At 37.5% G+C, this 19,618-nt stretch overlaps 1 pseudogene; it reads left to right on the forward strand.

Annotated features, from left to right (window-relative positions):
- The window catches only part of LOC131800463 (uncharacterized), a 130,068-nt pseudogene that overhangs the window by 28,087 nt on the left and 82,363 nt on the right, over positions 1–19,618 (forward strand).

The following is a 19,618-nucleotide window of genomic DNA, read 5'->3' on the forward strand; positions in this document are numbered from 1 at the left end:
TATATCTTAATATGCTCAAAAGTTGTGTGTAACATTTTGAACGAATCCACTAATCTCCACCGCGCTCATGGTTATGATAAATCTTAGTAAAACACAAAATTTTCGCTTCTTCGTATCTCCCTCATCTTAAGGACCGCAACTAATACCAAACAATGCCGGAACCAAGAAGCACGTCTCTCCCCCCTCCCCCAACCCCTGAGGAATGGGAAGATATGTTTTGTAATATTAAGTAATTTTGAAAAGTATTTGCTCGCCTAGTTAATTTCATAATTTTCTTTTCAATTTTATCTCAATTTTTTTTCAATGTTTTAGTTTTTGTTCGTTCGTTACGCTCTCATCTTCCATCACTGATATTTTCCGTCTATTCTTGCGTTCTCTTCGTAGGTATCAGGATGCGGCGAAAAGGCGACGAACTGGCACTTATTACATTCGGCCGCCACAATACAGCGGAGAACCCCGTTATTCGCTGGAGTTTGAGGAGCCAAACGATTGGAAACTTTTAATCCAATAAATACGCCAACGAAACGTGACGAGGGTCCTTATGAGTGTCATGTTCATCACATCCGCCTTTGGTGTTGTTAGTCTATTGACTATAATTGGTGAGTATCACAACAGCAGCAGAAGATCTGCAACTCACCAAGTGTCAGTTGTACATATATATATACTTCAATTACATACACACATACATATATACACAACACTTATCCACTGACACCATTTCATCAGTTGGCAAAGAATAAAGGCAAATATATTTTCTAAGAAGCCCAAGAATGTGGGGCCTTTAGTAAATACTGATCGTCAGATATTAGGGAAGAGAGAGAGGGAGTGGGTAGGGGGGTGAGTAAAGTTTAGACGTCTCAGAATTTAAATCTTGAAATGAAATCCAAAAGGGTCAAATAAGGCTGGATTTTAAATCCATACAACAATGGTACGAACAGTATTAAAGGTACTAAATATGGTACTTTTGTATTTGAGGAAGCAGCAGAGCTAGAAATAGAGCTTAAATTTTGGAATGAGGAATGCTGATGGATAAACTACTGTGATGATAATGTACCAAAGAGTTTTTTTTTTGGAAATTCGCACTACAAATGTGCGAAAAGTACTAACATGTACTACATTTGGTACCATTTCGTATCATGTGAATGGTTAGAGCAAAAAAGGAGGTTTTTCGAAATGTGTACTTACAGGGTTGCCCATATTCGACGGACCTTTGGGCCAATCAACGACGAGGCTTGTCCGCAGGCAACATTCTTTGCGTCAATTGAATTTTGTACGGGAACAAATGCAAATCAATGCGAACAATCCGTTGTGTAAATTGGACCGAGCCATGCCCAACTGCTGAGAACGGCGATTTTGGGATGTTCTTGGGGACCTCTCAACACTGGCTCGTACGGCAGCGATATTCTCGGCCGATCGCCTTGGTCGACTTTTATATGGCCTCTTCGGATTAGAAAGAGCCTTACCAGTCGAACATTTTCGTATAAACGCTTAATGGTGTTTCTTAGAAGGCGCACTTCCCACATTTTTTAATGTTTTAAAAAGCACGTTGAGTTTTCACAATTGACTTCTTGTATTGGTTCATGGTAAAATCTGCCTGGACTGACGCTTCAAACGCGGTATGTCATTAAGCGATGTGACATCTCGGTCAAAAAGTTATGGCGTTGCTAGATGGGTCCGTCGAATATGGGCAACCTCTATGTGCAAGACTGGTACTAAATTTGGTACAATTTCGATTTTGGTTAGCCGATAGAGCTGGAATTCCGACATTTGCAAATAAAATTTACTATTACATTCTAGGGCCGAGGAATGTAAATAGTTGGGAAATTCGTACTTATGTTGTACTAAATGGTACTAAATTTGGTGCAATTTAAACTTTTGGGAATACAATGGAGTGGGTTCCTAAATTTAGAAATTGTAATCTTGTTATCGCATTGAAAGACCGAATTATGTTGTGTGTACTAAATGGTACTATGGAATGTAAATAGTTTGGGAAATTCGTACTTATGTTGTACTAAATGGTACTAAATTGGTACATTTAAATTTTGGATACACCGGTTGAATTTGAATTGTAAATTTGAAAATAAGATTTCTATTGGAATGAATGATGTTCAGGGTGACATGGAAAAAACTGCAACAAAGTCAAACGCCATAATTTTTACATTTTTTTTAATTTATTGAATGAAAGCAAAGAATGCCGGAAATAGCATCAAATTTTAGAATAAGTTTAGATTTTCGAATTGGTCACCTTTGGCACGAATTATGGCTTTCAAACGGCCAAACCGTCACCGCTGTCCGAATGTTGCTCTGTGGTATTTGGCCCTTCCCGGCGAAGTGCTTGCTTTAGGTGATCGATACTTTAGTATCGTCACAACCATGCTTTCCAAAATACTCCAGACACTATAGTCCAACGGATTGGTTTTCGGAGATTTTGTGGGTCATTGTGCGCTGGAAATGAAGCGAGGAACCTCATTTTGTAACCATTCTTGGGTGGCGCTCGTGCTGAGTGCGATGGTGCTGATCCTGTTGGATGTCCAAGGTCTGCGGCCAAATGTTTACGTGCCCGTCCGAATATGTTCACGACGATATTCGGCATTTATTCTGAAGCCACGGTCGATTAATACGAGCGGAGAGCGAACATCGGCTGTTATGACGGCCCACACCATCACCATGGCAGGCGCTTGAGTTCTGGTGGCCAACCGAAGGTGCACAGTTTCAGCTGACCACTTTGGCAAGTAAACGAAATCATTTTGTTTGTTTACAAACTGCTGGACAACGAATGTTTTCTCATCGGAGAAAGCCAAATTCGACAGTTCACGACTTTCGGCCAAGCGAAGCAACTCTTTAGCTATTTTGAGTCTATTTTCTTTCCGTTGCGGTGTAAGTTCTTGCACTTTTTGGAATTTCAATGGCTTTACTCTAAGCTTATTTTTCAATATTATGAAAATTCGTACTCAAGTGTATAAAATGGTATTAAATTTGGAACAATTGGATTTGGGTGAATCAATAGAGGTGGTATCCTGAAAATTAGGAAATATAATTTCTTTCGGACTGTATGATGTAGGTAGTTTTGAAAGTTTAAATTTAAGTGTAGTTAATGATACCAAATTTGGTACAATTTGGATTTGGGCGAGCAATAGAGCTGGTATCCTAAAAATTTTAAATAAGATACTGTCGTAGTGTAGGATTGGGATAGGAATGGGAGTTTTGGAAATTTTACTTAAAGTAGTGATGGATACAACGTATTGAGAGAAGATCGCACCAGAAATGGAGGTGGAGGATTAGCGTTCCTATTGCACCACTCTATCTCGCTTCTGGTAGGCAATAACCGTCTGGTGCTAGGGGATTTCAATGTCATCATGGCATTCCGTCCTAGGTAATGACCAGAGAGGCATGGCGCTGGCTGAGCAAATCGATAACTCCAGGTTTTGCACAGTGAACCAGGACGCTCCCACCAGAATAAGGTGAGACTGCCACAGTTCGCCGGGCATGTCCATCGTGTCCTCAGGTCTGACGAATGACGTAACGTGGCAATCAGTCATTTCGCTAGGCTCAACAGACCACCCGATTTCACACATAGGTGTTTTTAAGGACATCGTCAAAACTGCAGCCGCTCGCTACCTGCTGGTCAAATGCCTGAAATAAGACCAAATTTCCCAGCAGATAATCGGGATTAGCAAATAAGCTGTTCTAACCCTAATAACTCCAGAGTCAGGGAACTTAATCTGAAGGTAAACAGGTTAGTCGGTGAGCATAAACGGAAAAGTGGCTAGAACATCTGAAGCATTGCAAAACCAGTACCGGAATTTTGGGCAACGGTTAAGTTGCTCTCGAACCCTGGAAAAAAGGATGATGGGACATCTATCACATTAATTTAAGAAGTTACAGATCCGAAGAGGTGCGCGTGTTATTTCAACCGGAAATTCATTGAGCACCCCATGAGTGACAGGGCTAAGAGAAGAATCCTCTTCCAGCCTAGGATATACCACCACAATTTACGTTGTAAGATGTTTCACATGTCATCAGAAGCGCAAAATCATTCGAAGCGTTTGGTCCTGACGGAATCCCTATAGTGATGTTGAAGCAACTGGATGAACCAGGAGTTGAGTATCTCACCAAATTCCTCAACCTGTCGTTAGCCACCCTTATAGTTACCGATGCCTGGAAAATGGGCATGTTGGTCCCGCTACTGAAGCCAGGCAAGGATGCCAGCAAAAGTGATTCATACAGGCCGATATCTTTAGGCTTCATCTAAGCTTTACTCCTCCCCAGCTTAAGAGAGTGTTTCCCAGTAGCTGATCATCAACACGGATTCCGGAAATTGCATAGCACAGAGAGGACTCAATCAGAACAGGCCGTGTGACAGAACAGTTTTGGTGGCACTTGATTTATAAAAAGCTTTTGATACAGTCAATCATGCCACACTGTTCGAGAACATTGAACTCACCGCCCTCCGGCCAAGTTTGAAGTTCAGAAACAAGAAGTCGAGCTACCGTAGAGTGAAACATGGAGTTCCCAAAGGTGGTGTGATATCTCCGGAACTGTTTAACCTCTACCTTTTTGACATTCCACGCCCTCCAGACGGCATAGAGCTAATAACATACGCAGATGATTGTACACTCGTTGCGTCCGGACCGGATCATAGATGCAATCGGTTAAATGCCCACTTAGTTGATCTAACCGCCTTTTTCACTGCGAGGAATATCCGACACTAAATGAAGGGAATAACGAGTATAGTCCAATATCATAATTATTTAGGTCCGATACGAAATGGACAATATTGACCCATTCTCTCGGAACCTACGCCATAGAGGGTCAAACATTTGAATAATCATAATAGAAGTCAAAATATATTAAAATAATCGAATATTGGCTGAAGGCTTACAACTGTCGGCAAAACCGACGGATACTTTTTAATTTATTTAGCTCTACTTTAATAATCTGCTCGATTTTCCCCGTAATTATTGAAAAAATTGAATTTTCCACTTACTAGTAATGTAAAATGTAGTGTGTTTACATGACACTGTAGTGGGTTATCCAATTCATTTGGCCCTCAAATTTTTTCTGCGCTTTAAAACTTCTCTTCCTGATCATACAGCCATAGGCCTTGTTTATTTGCACACTCTTCCACCAAAACTAAGGCCATTACATCCACAGGCCTGGAAAAATTCTCATTTACTTTACTTCACTTCACTCCAAAATAAATGGCCGTGATGATGACGCTGTATATTTCTTGCTGTCCCAACAAGTACACAAGTATATATATATACGCACACACACACATACATCCTTAGTGTACAGTTTATATAGTTGATGATAAAAATGTGTACAATCAATCATTTTGATGCCGAGTGGTTGTTCGCACTTCATTCTCAATTCTATCTTCGTCTCGCATTTCCACATCGTAAATTCCTTGCCAGCCATAAAACCTTCAATTCTTCATGCACACAACAACAGCGGCCACAACAACACCAACAACGGCAGGCAGCAGCTTCGTCATCATTAATGCCCAATATACCATGCGACCATCAAACCGCCCACACCCTGCCCACCATGCGACTGTCACTTTTAAGGAGTTGAGAGCGTACTGAGATTTCTGTCACAAGATTATGAATTTCAATTTTCGCTTTTTCTCTTGTCCACTTTGTTGATGTGTAATGATGGGCAAGTGAATGGCCAAGATGATGATAATGGAACAATGAAAGGCAGCCAGCCAGCCAACCAGCCAGGGAGACATGGACCCAGGTTTAATGTTTGTTGCATGAGTGAGTGAGTGCGTGTGGGCGTCATAAATAAAGTACAGAGCAAAGGCGTTAACATGCCATTCCCCCCTGAAATTCTCGACCATTTCGTGTGTCCATCAAAATGACGTGAGCATATCCTTTCAATTTACCTACTCCCTGTTCCCCTTTCATATTTGCCTCGTAACCAAAACGAATTGAATTTTACAAGATGATGAGTCGTAGATTGATGAAAGGATAACGGACGAAATGCACCAGCACCACCATCCGCAACAGAAGGATGTCGATAATGTTCTTTGGTCTTATAGATATCAAAACCCCAAAAAGCATTTCTAACCGACTATAAAATTAACATTGCTTCGGTTCTAGCTGGGGAAAATTTTGGGAGAAAAAATAATATTTACCAAGAAACAAATCGATATGAACATGGAAGATTTTTGCTGCCTTTCGTTTATTGCATTGGAGTTCTGTTTACACTCGCCCACTTTTATGACCCTTGGAGGGAATGTAGGATGGGGGTGGAAATATAAATTTTATGAACAAGCATGCAGACTACAAGTGAACGTAATTGATGTGTGGAAGTGATTTGTTGTTGTTGTTGCATCTAGGTTTGAAAACAAGAAGTATGAAATGGTATGAGTTGAATGTAATTAAAGTCGAACCACACAGAAAAGAGAAACCAGTTTTGCTCCATCCCAAGTAAGGTGAAATCGTTGATTTCTCAGAGAATTGGTAGAGTCCGAGTGGAGTACTTTTTTAAAAGATCAATATTTAAGGAGTTTTGGTTATTTGAAAAAAATTAATAATTCACGACTAAATATCTGATCAAAAATAAAAGCTAACAAGTAAAAAAGCTGTAAGTTCGGCCGGGCCGAACTTTTAATACCCTCCACCATTTGGTACAAATTTGGCAAATTCCAAAAAAAAAAATTCGTTAAAAATTCTGTTAAAATTTTAAAAATACCGAATGCCTATACGACGACTTGTACCTGCATAGACAACTTTTGTCATAAGTTATTACAATATTTAAATGCGAAACTTGAAGAAAAATCTGTTTATAATGTAGCTAAAATCATTAAAATACCGAATATAGGTGGTACCGTTATATGGGGGCTATACGAAGACGTGGACCTGCACAGACAATTTTCTGCCATGGGCTGAAATATCCATTACGAACTTCACATGCGAAATTTGAAACAATCCCGGTATATAATGTCGCTAAAATCATCAAAATACCGAATATCGGGGGGTACGGTGTATGGGGGCTATACGAAGACGTGGACCTACATAGCCCATTTTCTGTTTTATGCCGAAGTATCTATTACGAACTTCAAATACCAAATTTGGAACGCTTCCGGTAAATAATGTCGCTAAAATCATCAAAATACCCAATATCGGGGGGTACCGTTATATGGAGGCTATACAAAGACGTGAACCTGCACAGGTAATTTTCTGTCTTAGGCTGTAGTATCCATTTTGAGCTTCAAATGCCAAATTTGAAACAATTCCGGTGAATATTGTCGCTAAAATCATCAAAATACCGAATATCCGGAGGTACCGTTATATGGGGGCTATATGATAACATGGACCTAAATGGCCCATTTACGAACTTAACCTGCCTACTGGCAAAATATACATGTGTGCAAAATTTTAGCCTTCTATCTCAATTTGTTCGAAAGACAGGCAGACAGACGGACATGGCTAAATCGTCTTAGAATTTTACGCTGATCAAGAATATATATACTTTATTGGGTCTGACGCGAGTATTTCGAGGAGTTACAAACGGAATGACAAAATTAATATACCCTCCATAGTATGGTGGAGGATATAAAAAGATAAAAAGTATCTGTCGGTGTTGCCGACAGATATATACCCTCAGTCAATATTCGATTATTTAAATGTTTTTAATTCTGTTATGATTATTCGAATAGCTCACCCTCTATGTAGTAAGTTCCGAAGGAATTGACCAAGATTGTCCATTTTGTATCAGACCTAAATAAATATGGTAAGAATATTGCGAGGTGCCAGGTTTGGACTATATCGACTACTTCCTTTACTTAATATGAGATAAGTGATAAGTTTTAGAAAATGTTGAAATGTGAGTGAGGTACCAGATATGTCTAGCGAAGTATTCATATGGGCAAAATGACAAGAAAATCGAACATTTATATCAAATTTTATTCGAAATCATAAATTCCATATTCATCTCAGGTATCTGATTGAGTGAAATTCACTCCATTTGGGCTGATATTAGCCACAATAAACCTGAAATCGCTTTAAGGACATATATGAGAGCTATATTAAATCTTAGCCGATATCGATAAAATTTGGCAAAGGTATTTTCGAGCTTTAAAAGATATCTGGTACCAAATATAGTTGATATGAATGTGAGGGACGGAAACACCATATCCGATGAAACATATTAATGGGAGCTATAGCTATATCTGAACCGATTTTCTTCGAATTCGAAGTACTTGCTTCTAGACTGAATTCGGTTGGATATGCCACAATTCAGGTCATTTGGATTTTTATTGGCCATTTGGTGCACAATTAACCCGAAATCGGTTGAAGATATATATGAGACTTACATCCAAATCTGAACCGATCTTGATAGAATTTAGCAGAGGTATTTCTGAACTGTATCTAATATCTGGTACAAAATATAATTGATGTCGAATGCAATCGAACCAATTTTCTATAACTTCGATATACTTGTTTCTAGACCGAATTTGGTAGGTTGTACCAAAATTCAGGACTTCTGGACTGATATTGATCATTTGGTGCAGAATTAACCCAAAATTGGTTGAATATACAGGGTGAGATGTAAAGACAGCAACCAACTTCAGACTGCTGTCATTTCTAAGCCACTCGTCTGACAGCTGTTAAAGTTATTCCAGTGACAGCTCATTATATTGGTTACAAGCGAACAAAAGAATTTTGGTGAGAATTTTCCAGAAGCAAATTTATTCGCCATGGAATTCAAGCGTGATAGTATGATTTTATTATATTTGGCTGGGAAACCACAAGAGGCTACCGTTAGAGCACTCCAGCATTTAAATGTGAATAAATCTTTTGTGTCGCGTACAATCGCTCGTTACCGTGGAGCGGGTAGAGTAACCTGACATCAAAGAAGTAGACGGAAGAAACCAGCGACGCAGTAGCCGAAAAATGGCTCCTGAGCTGAGCATATCGCATTATTCCATTCGGAAAATATTGAAAAATGAGCTCCAGGTAAATCCATTAAAATTCCAAAAAGTACAAGAACTTACAGCGCAACTGAAAGAAAATAGACTTAGAAGAGCTAAAGAGTTGCTTCGCTTGGCCGAAAGTGGTGAACTGCCGAATTTGATTTTCTCCGATGAGAAAGTTTGTAAACAAACAAAATGATCGTTTTGGCTTGCCAAAGAGGTCAGCTGAAAATATGCACCTTCGGTTGGCCACCAGAACTCAAGCGCCGGCCATGGTGACGGTGTGGGCCGTCATAATAGCCGATGGTCGCTCTCAGCTCGTATTAATCGACCGCGTCACCAGAATAAATGCCGAATATTATCGCGAAAATATTCTGGATGGTATATTAAAGCCTTGGGCACGCCAACATTTTGCTGCAGACCTTAGACATTCCAACAAGACTCAGCACCATCGCACTCAGCACACGCCACACAAGAATGGTAAAAAAATTAGGTTTCTCGCATCCATTTCCAGCGCACAATGGCCGCACAATTTCCGGATATAAATCTGTTGGACTATTGTGTCTGGATTATTTTGGAAAGCAAGGTTGACACTAAAGAATACCAAAGTGTCGATCCCCTGAATCAAGCGCTTCGCCGGTAATGGTCCAAAATACCTCTGAGCTACATTCGGGCAGTGTGTGACGGTTTCATTGTCCGTTTGAAGGCCATAATTCGTGCCAAAGGTGACCAATTCGAAAATATATAAACTTATTCTAAAATTTGATGCCATTTCCGAAGTTTTTTGCTTTCATTCAATAAAATTTAAAAAAAAAAATGTAAAAATTGCAGTTTTTATATCTCACCATGTACATGTTTCATCCTATTTGGTTATTAAGTCCGTAAATTCGAAAATATCCATTCCATATTCGTTACAAGATATCTGCCAAATGTTGTCAAAATCGGTTCAGATTTGTATATAGCTCTAATTCAATATTTTACTCTAATTTGACATAAATGATGCCCAAACTCTGGCTACATTTGTCCAATTGGATTGAATTTTGGATCATACGATAAATTTCCACCATAGAATCTGTCAATTATGGTCCAAATGGATTCAGATATAGTTATAGCTTCTATATAAATAATTTATTCTATTTTATATTGAAATTTTTTCAAAGACAAAGTTTATATACAAGGTTATATACAACTGAAACAAGTAAAAAAGTATTCCTCAGTTTAGCCGACAGATGTATACCCTCAGCCAATGTTCGATTCTTTTAAAATATTGTTACTTCTGTTATGAATTTTAAAACTCTTGACCCTCTATGGAGTGGGTTTGGTCAATATTATAAATAATGAGATGTACCATGACTGGAATGAAATCGGATGTTGATTTTGCTTTTGATGAACTTCATGTATATCCAAATTTCGAGCGTTTGTGGTGGAGGTACCCGAAGGAGAGGACCGATATATTCCATCTTACTGCCAGATTTTGGGTTCATAAAAAAGTAGGATGTGTGAAATTTGAAGACAATCGGACCTTTTGATGGAGTGGACCAATGTTATCCATTTTGGCGCCTGACCTAGAACTGACGCAAATATTACGATTAGCAAAGTTGGAGCAAAATCGGATTATCCTTTCTCTTTCTGTGCCAAAAATATATTTTTTGAAAATTTCGACATTTTGTGAGGGAGGTACCAGAAGGAGTGGGCCGATATTGCCAATCTCCTAACTCGATATAAGTTTGACAAAAATATTACGATATGCCCAGTTTGGACTAAATCGGATACTCTCTTCGAGAGTTATCGTGAGCAACAGCCAGCCACACAGAAGGACGGACGGACATCGCTAGATTGACTCCAAATGTTATGAAACTTGGTCCAAGGAGACTTAGGGTCTAAAACCGTTATTTCGACTAGGCACGTTTTGACCGTATCAAATTGTATATACCCTCTGTATCTCACCCTGAATACTCTCCATATCAATAATATTTGGTACAAGTTATCAGATACCGCCTAGAAATGACTTGGTCATTTTTTTTTTCAAAATCGGCTCAGATTTGGATATAGCTCTCATATATATATCCCCAAAATTTGAAGTAAATAAAGCACCCACCCAGTCACGTATGACCAATTACATTGAATTTTGGATTATAGCACGAACATTCAGTAATGGGATTGCCAATTATGCACCAAATTGAGTCAGATATAGCTATAGCTTCCATATATATGTTTCCTTCGATTTCATGTTGTAGTCTTTTCAAAATCATAATATGCAATCTTGAAATACATGATAAGTAAGGTGACATATAAGCGACGGAATACTTCCTTCAAAATTCAAATATTTCTCATGTTTAAATTTCATTCCATTCCAAAGTTCAAACACTTTAAAGATGATTTGATTTACTTCACACAAATTCCCAATATAAACGCTTATTAGTTACAGATAACTCTGCTAAATATGCATGGTTGTGTAGGCTATCATGCAGTTGACAACGACCGTCTTAAGACCCGTCTTACTGAATGTATTTTTCTTAAGAGTATTAGATATTCAACATTTAATGCAACAAAATGTTAATTTTGTGCGTCAATTTATTCAAAGGTCCAACCCAAAAAAATATATTTTACATTTAAATGCCTAAGAAGAGAATGTTTAAATATATTTGTTTCATACATATATGTATGAATATTGTAACAAAACTACAGATGTAAGAGGGTGCACATACCCTCACATACCAACACAGCTTGGGAAGAAAAACAAAAAATTGAAACTATCGATAACGCATAATATTTTCTCACATAAAAATTAATAGAAATTTCCTCATATATGGTACATTGGACGGACGATCGAACCGACGGACGGACAAGATACGTCATAGGCAAAGTGACACAAGAGGCGTAAAATATTCAATGGAGCAAAAATTGATGTGAATTGAACATTTAAGCAAAATCGTCATCGTCATCAACATCATCATCGATATCCTTTTGTGGAAAAAAGGTCATAAGGACAATTGTGAATAAAATATTTATAAATTTTTATATACACTGGTGGCCAAAACTAACTAAAGCAACTTAAATCGCAAAGACAATAAATGTCCTTTAACTTTTACAAAAATAAACAAATCGTAATTATTTTTCCAGTTTTAAATGAGGGGTTTAATTCACTTTTAAGAAACTAAAATTAAAAATACAAAAATAATTTTGAATGAAAAATAATATGTGGAAAACTAAAATGACCCAATTTTTGCTTGGTCAAAACTAAAGCAACTTTTGATTTTTTATTTTAAAATAATTAAATTTTGGCTAGTAGTCGATAGCATAACCATTATTTTTGATAGCAGCTACACACCTACGAGGCATTGAATCTATAACACGCTCAATTTGATCCTTGGGTGTGCTTTCCCAGGCACCCCGAATTCTTTAGAAAAAGTTGTGCTTATTTATTTCCGAAACTCGCTTGATCTTCCTATCTACGATACTCCAAAGGTTTTCTATGGAGTTTAGGTCAGGTGATTGTGCCGGCCATAACAAAACATCAATTTTTGACTCCCGCAACCTATATTTGACAAGTTTTGATACAAGTTTGGGATCATTGTCATGCTGAAACACCCAAATCAGCCGAATATTTTACTCAGCGTAAGGGTACAACGTGATGTCCACCACATCTTTGTAAACAAACCGATCCACAACTTCCTTTATTTTATGGATAGGCCCAAATCCATAGAAAGAAAAACAGCGCCACGCCATTTTTGACCCACCCTCATGCTTCACTGTACCTTTGCAACACTGCGGCTTGAGTCCTTCATTTTTTGGTCTTCTCGCCGTAAAATTTTTCACATCTGTGCCTTTAATATTAAACGTAGACTCATCTCAGAAATAATGTTATTTCCATTGAGCTTGATTCCACTTAATTTTTTGTTTCCGAAAGTCTTTTTGATTTTTTCAGATATAAATGGTTTTTTGATGTCTTACGGGCATGCAGACCAGCTGCCACTACTCGTCTACGCACTGATCTCGAGCTTATATCCAATGATTGCTCTCTCACCAATCCAGTTGAACTCTTAAATGGTTGTTTTTTATTTCTCTCACAATTTGTGGATCAGTACGGGCTGAAGTTTTTCATGGCCTTCATCCGTTATAGACTGTTACTACTCATCCAGTTTCAAAAAACCGACTTAGTATACAGAAATAATTATGAAATCACATAAATATTTATGAAATATTTATCGGAAATCATTTTCTGTGATATGTTGTTTTGATAGTCACTGATAATTTGCTGTTTTATTCAGGTACTGTATTTGCTTCTAGCCATTTTTAAAATTTTTTGGGCAGTACTTAAAAAACGAAAAGAAAAACACATACTGTTGTAAAAAACTTCTCAAAAAGGATTTATGACAAGCGAAATTGTCGAAGGAAGCAAAAGTGAATAAAGTACCTTATTTAAAACAAGAAAAACTTTCTCATTTTCTTAATTTTTAAAAAAGTTACAGGGCATTCATTCTCCTTGTAATTTCAGTTGCTTTAGTTTTGGCCACCAGTGTATGTGTGCGTTGGTGTGTCTATGGTGGCATTGTATTTATGTATGTTTATGAGTAGGAGTGTAAATATGATAATCTGAATGTGTATATTTATTTGTTTATTATGAGATGTGGCCAAAAAAAACTAACGGAATGACAGGCGTACAATTATAATATATATTATCAGGTTATGTTTATTGGATCGTATTGTATTATTTGTGATTATATTATTGGCAAGGCAGGTGACGATGGAGGAGAATTATTGTAACAGAATTTCTTGTTAAAGGACAGAATGGTTTTCGTGGAAAAAATGTTAAATAAGAAGAAGAAAAAACAAAACGGCAGCAATGAGACTCAAAATCAGTAGCTTCCTACCTTTTGTTTCATAGAAATCGGTCAAGTGAGGAGTGTTGCGCATTTTTAAAAAAGCGTTATTTGGTGAAATTTAATAATAATTAAATATTAAATTATTATAATTAAAAATAATTGAATTCAGACAATTCAATTATTTTGGAACAATAGGAGTCAGTAATTTTCTACCAAGCCGGTAAAAATTTTCCAGCCAAATTTGCTGTTATTTGGTGTATAGGATTTCCACTTGATATTAATCACCTTTGGTGGTGTAACACTGAAATACGGCCGTATTTTTGGATTTTCGTACTGAAAGGATACGAAAAATACTACATGTTAACCATATACTGTAGTATGGATTTTCAAAACCACCTCCATATATTAACCATAGACACCAAGTGACGTAATTTTAACTGCTGACAACAAAAGAGATCTAAATAACAACTATCGGAATTCCCGCCTTATTCCTTCACCCAGTACCAAATTTAGTGTTATTTAGTAGTTAGTAGCTTCTCTACAAATATAGGACGCATTTTCAAAAGTACCCCCATATTTTAACTGCTGACAACAAAAGAGACCTACATAACAAATATCAGGATTCCAGCCTTATTCCTTCACCCAAATCCAAATTTTGCGTCATTTGTACAAATATAGGATGCCTTTTCAAAACCACTTCCATATCTTATCCACAGGCACCAAGAGAGACCTAATTATCAATTTTCGGAATTTCAGCATTATTCCTTCACCCAATTCCTAAATTTAGAGAAATTTAGTAACTTTTGTACAAATATAGGACTCATTTCCACAAACACCTTCATATCTTGAACATAGACACCAACTGAGACCTAAAAAACAAATTTTTGGATTCCTGCCCTATTCCTTTACCCAGCAGAGATAGGATTGAATGGAATTTTTATTGCCTATGAATGCATTCACAAAAATAGTGCATATTGTTGTCATCTCACATCACTTCGGAACAAAAGCACACAACACCATTCATAAGAAAAGAATGCAATGAAATCAATGCATTGCATTGCTTGTCATCTGGTTATGTCATCTAACATTCACAAAATCAACGAAATAATGGCGAATCAAGCGAATAATCGTACTGTTGTTTGATTTAAGCATAAATGATTTTTTTAAGGAACATTTTACACCAAGTTCCATTAAAATCCTAGGCAACTTTTGTCATAAGCCATTGCAAAATTCAAATGTGAAACTTCAAAAAAAACAAAAAAAAAAATCGGTGAATAATGTAGCTAAAATCAAAAAAAAAAAAAAAAAACGAATATAGGGAGGTACCATTATATGGGGGCTATACGAAGTCCTTCGGCTGCATAGACATTTTTCGGTCACTGGTTTAGTATCCTTTACGAACTTCCAATTTGAAACAATTTCGGTGAATAATGTCGCTAAAATCATCAAAATCACGAATATCGAGAGGTGCCGTTATATGGGGCTATCGAAGACGTGGACATGCACACACAGTTTTCTGTCTTAGGCTGCAGTATCCACTATGAAGAATGCTAAATCGACATAGAATTTTATGCTGATCAAGAATATATATACTTTGTGGAGTCTAAAATGTATATTTTGAGATGTTACAGACGGAATGAAAAACTTAATATACCCTCCATACTATGGTAGAGGTATATTTATAACAAAGTCAGACTAACATTAAGCAAAAATAACTGCCTCACTTATATGTTTTTTAATTATATTTTGACCTCCATTGTTTGCACTGCATTAGAGTATCAAAGAACAGTAAACGAATCATACGAATATATTGCTATTTTTGGTGCATCACCTACAATTTTGTTGCAGTGTGTCAAAAGGCAAACATCTAAAATAATAAGGCACTTTAAAGCAACGAAATTAGTTCATTTTGTCGAATAAATGCATGTCAATAGCAATGAAAGAAAGAATGCATAAAAAATATGAATCATTTCATTCCGAACTCTGTTACCCAGTGTTAATGTTATTTAGTAATTAGTAGCTTTCGGACAAATATAGTACGCATTTCTTAAACTACCTCCATATCTTAACAACAAGCACCAGCAAAGACCTAAATAATAAATATCGGGATTCCAGCATTATTCCTTCATATACGACGAACTCCGAAATTGAGGTCACGTGTACGATACAAATTCCTCCTGGTTGCTGGTATAAGCTCACAGGGGGCCAGAAATTTATAAAAATTATTTGGGCTTTCTTTGGAATGGAAGCCTACAAGCGGGGTTCCAATTATCGCGGTGATAAGTACACGGGGTAAGTACACCGTATGGCTTGGCGTCGGTGGTGTTCTCGGCATTTTAGGAGACCTGTCTAAATACTCCCGCACGTGAAACCAAGGATTACGGACACCTCAGAGGTCCAAACATGAGGTATTAGTTATGGAGACCCAAGGGTTACGAGCACTTTATATTGTAAGAGCATGAACCCAAAGGTTACGGATACCTCAGAGTTTGCAATACAAGGTACTGGCTATGTGGACCCAAGGGTTACGAACGCCTCATATGGTTAAGGGCGTGGACCCAAAGGTTACATACGCCTCAGAGGTCAAAACATGAGGTATTAGTTATAGACACCCAAGGCTTACAGACACCTCAAAGAATGAAGCGCGTGGACCCAAGGGTTACGCATGCTTCAGAGGTTAAAGCACAAGTATTAATTTGGAGACCCGAGGGTTACGAACATCTCATAAGATAAGCGTGTGGAGCCAAATTTACGGACACCTCATAGGTCAAAACACGAGGTATTAGTTATGGCGATTCAAGGGTTACGGACACCTCAAAGGCTTGAGCGCGTGTACCAAATGTTTACGGACAACACAGATGTCGTAATACAAGGTACTGGATATGGGGACCCAAAGGTTACGAACTCCTCATAGCGTAAAGCGCGTGGGCCAAATGGTTACGGACAACTCAAAGGTTAACAAATAAAAAAGCAGCTAAGTTCGACCGGGCCGAACTTTTAGTACCCTCCACCATTTGGAAGGAACATGAAAAATTTCCAAAAATTTCCGTCGAAAAATACCGCTTGAATGAAAACCATTAAATGGAAGCTATGGGAAGACGTTTCAAACAATTCCAGTGTAGAATGTCGCTAAAATCATCAAAATACCGAATTTCGGGAGATACCATTACATGGTGGCCATACGATATCGCGGACCGCTATATCTTCGAATATGACATGCTTGCAGACAAAAGACTGATCTATGTAAAATTTTACCTTCCTATCATAATTCGTTTTGACTCTAGCGTGATTACAACAGACCAACAGTCTATATAAAATACACGATATTTCCAAATACCTCATAGGGTAAGAAGCGAGGACTCAAGGGAAATATTGGTATTACTGCTGGTGGGTAGGGCTGAAATAAACAGATAGTTTTGGAAATACGTACTACAATTACACCGCGTGACAAATTTGCCTTTTTTCAATAATTACGGAAAATATCGGCTTAAATCGAGGGGGCATGTTCGCACATCTTCCACACTTTTGGACATTTCCGAATTGAGATTCCTCGAAATCCGTGGATTTTATGTATATATGTAGTGCCTTCGGCAAAATTGTAGACAGAAATATGAGGAAAATTTTGGAAAAAAATTGTAACCCTCAAGCGAGCCAATAAAGGGGTCTTTTAGCTTCTTCTTTTTAATAGGGTTAAAAAATATACCATGAACCCACATTTTTCATTTAACCATGTGTTTTATTTAATTTCACCAAATTTACTTTAATAATTTCTACAGCCCAGGCTAGCAAAAAATATCAATTTGATACAGCCCTTTTTAGCACTTATTTAAAGATACCTCCTAAGTTTAGTTATTGCTAGGTTTTAGGCCTTGTTTACCCTCCACCATAGTATGGAGGGTATATTAAGTTTGTCATTTCGTTTATAACACATCGAAATATACATTTTAGAGCCCACAAGGTATATATATTCTAGATCATCATAAAATTCTATGTCGATTTGGCGATGTCCGTCCGTCTGTGGAAATCACTCTAGCTTCCGAACGAAATGAAGTAGGTTGATAAAATTTTACTCAAATATATGTAATGTCTGCATGATATTAAAACTGGGCTATGTAAGTCCATGGCATGTGTTTCAAATTTAACATTTGAAGTTCGAAATGGATATTACAGCCTAAGACTGAAAATTGTCTGTGCAGGTCCACGTCTTCATATAGCCCCCTTATAACGGTGCCTCGCCATATCCGGTATTTTGATTATATTAGCGACATTATTTACCGGAATTGTTTTAAATTTGGTGTTTAAAGTTCGCAATGAATACTACAGCCTAAGGCAGAAAATTGTAGGTGCAGGTCCACGTCTTCGTATGGCCCCCATATTAAGGTACCTCCCGATATTCGGTATTTTGATGATCTTAGCGACATTATTCAACGGAATTGTTTCAAATTTGGTATTTGAAGTTCGCAATGAACACTAAACCCTGAGACAGAAAATTGATTGTGCAGGTCCACACCTTCGTATAGCCCCCATATAACGGTACCTCCCGATATTCGGTATTTTTAAGACTGTAGCTACATTATTCATCGATTTTTTTCCTAAATTTAACATTTGAATTTTGTAATGAAAATAATTACCTATGCAGGTCCATGTCGTTGTATTGACCCTAATATAACGGCTACATTCGGTATTTCTAAGATTTTAACGGATTTTATTGTTTTTGAGAATTGCCAAATTCGTTCGTATTTTACTTGTTAATTTTTAATTTTATTGAATGAAAGGAAAAAATGTTGGAAATAGCATACATTTTTAGAATAAGTTTAGATTTGTTCGAAATGGTCGCCTTTGGCACGAATTATGGCCTTCAAACGGCCAATGAAACCGTCATACGCTACCAGAATGTTGCTCTGCGGTATTTTGACCCATTCCCGGCGAAACGCCTGCTTGAGGTGATCGACACTTTGGTATTTTTTAGTGTCAACCTTGCTTTCCAGAATACTCCAGACACAATAGTCCAACGGATTGGTATTCGGAGATTTTGGTGGTCATTGTGCGCTGGAAATGAAGCGATGAGCCTAATTTTGTAACCATTCTTGGTTGGCGCTTGCTAAGTGCGGTTGTGCTGATTCCTGTTTGCGTGCCCAAGGCTTTAATACACACTCCTGAATATTTTCGCGATAATATTCGGCATTTATTCTGATGCCACGGTCGATAAATACGAGGCCACTTTGGGCCTCTTTTGAGTTTAATTTCTTTCTGTTGCGGTGTAAGTTCTTGCACTTTTTGGAATTTCAATGAGCTTGGGGTAGCTTATTTTCAATATTTACCGAACGCCGAATGGAATATTGCGATATGTTCAGCTCACGAGCCATTTTTCTTCCATTGCGACGTGGGTTTCGATCAAATCGCTTCTTTACTTTTCGAACCATTTCTGCTGATGTTACTTCCGTCTACTTCCTTGACGTCGGCCTACGCTGCCAGTATCATGGTAACGAGCGATGATTTTCCGAGTGATATATAAACATTACTCCTAGAGATTTCAATAAAATTGGCTAAATGAAAGGAAATGTACAGTCTAGAAAAAATTTGAGAGGGACTCTCTTGGGAGAGATCATGGGCGCTCATAATAAGACACTCTAACATTTTTCATTTTTTAAAAATTGCATTCTAGTTGGGATGTATTGCCTTTTGTTTAAGTTGATCTTTGGGAATATTCTAAACTCTATGGCAATTTTCCTTCTCAGATATAACATATGACGTAATCGCTCTGCTTTTCTAAGGTATTTTTTCCTCATGGTGAAATATTACAATTTTGTAAATGTTTCGTTTTATAATTCAAACCAATACGTCCTAATATACATTCTTACGTTGT

Source organism: Musca domestica, unplaced genomic scaffold, assembly GCF_030504385.1.
Source record: "Musca domestica strain aabys unplaced genomic scaffold, Musca_domestica.polishedcontigs.V.1.1 78, whole genome shotgun sequence".
Lineage (NCBI taxonomy): Eukaryota > Metazoa > Arthropoda > Insecta > Diptera > Muscidae > Musca > Musca domestica.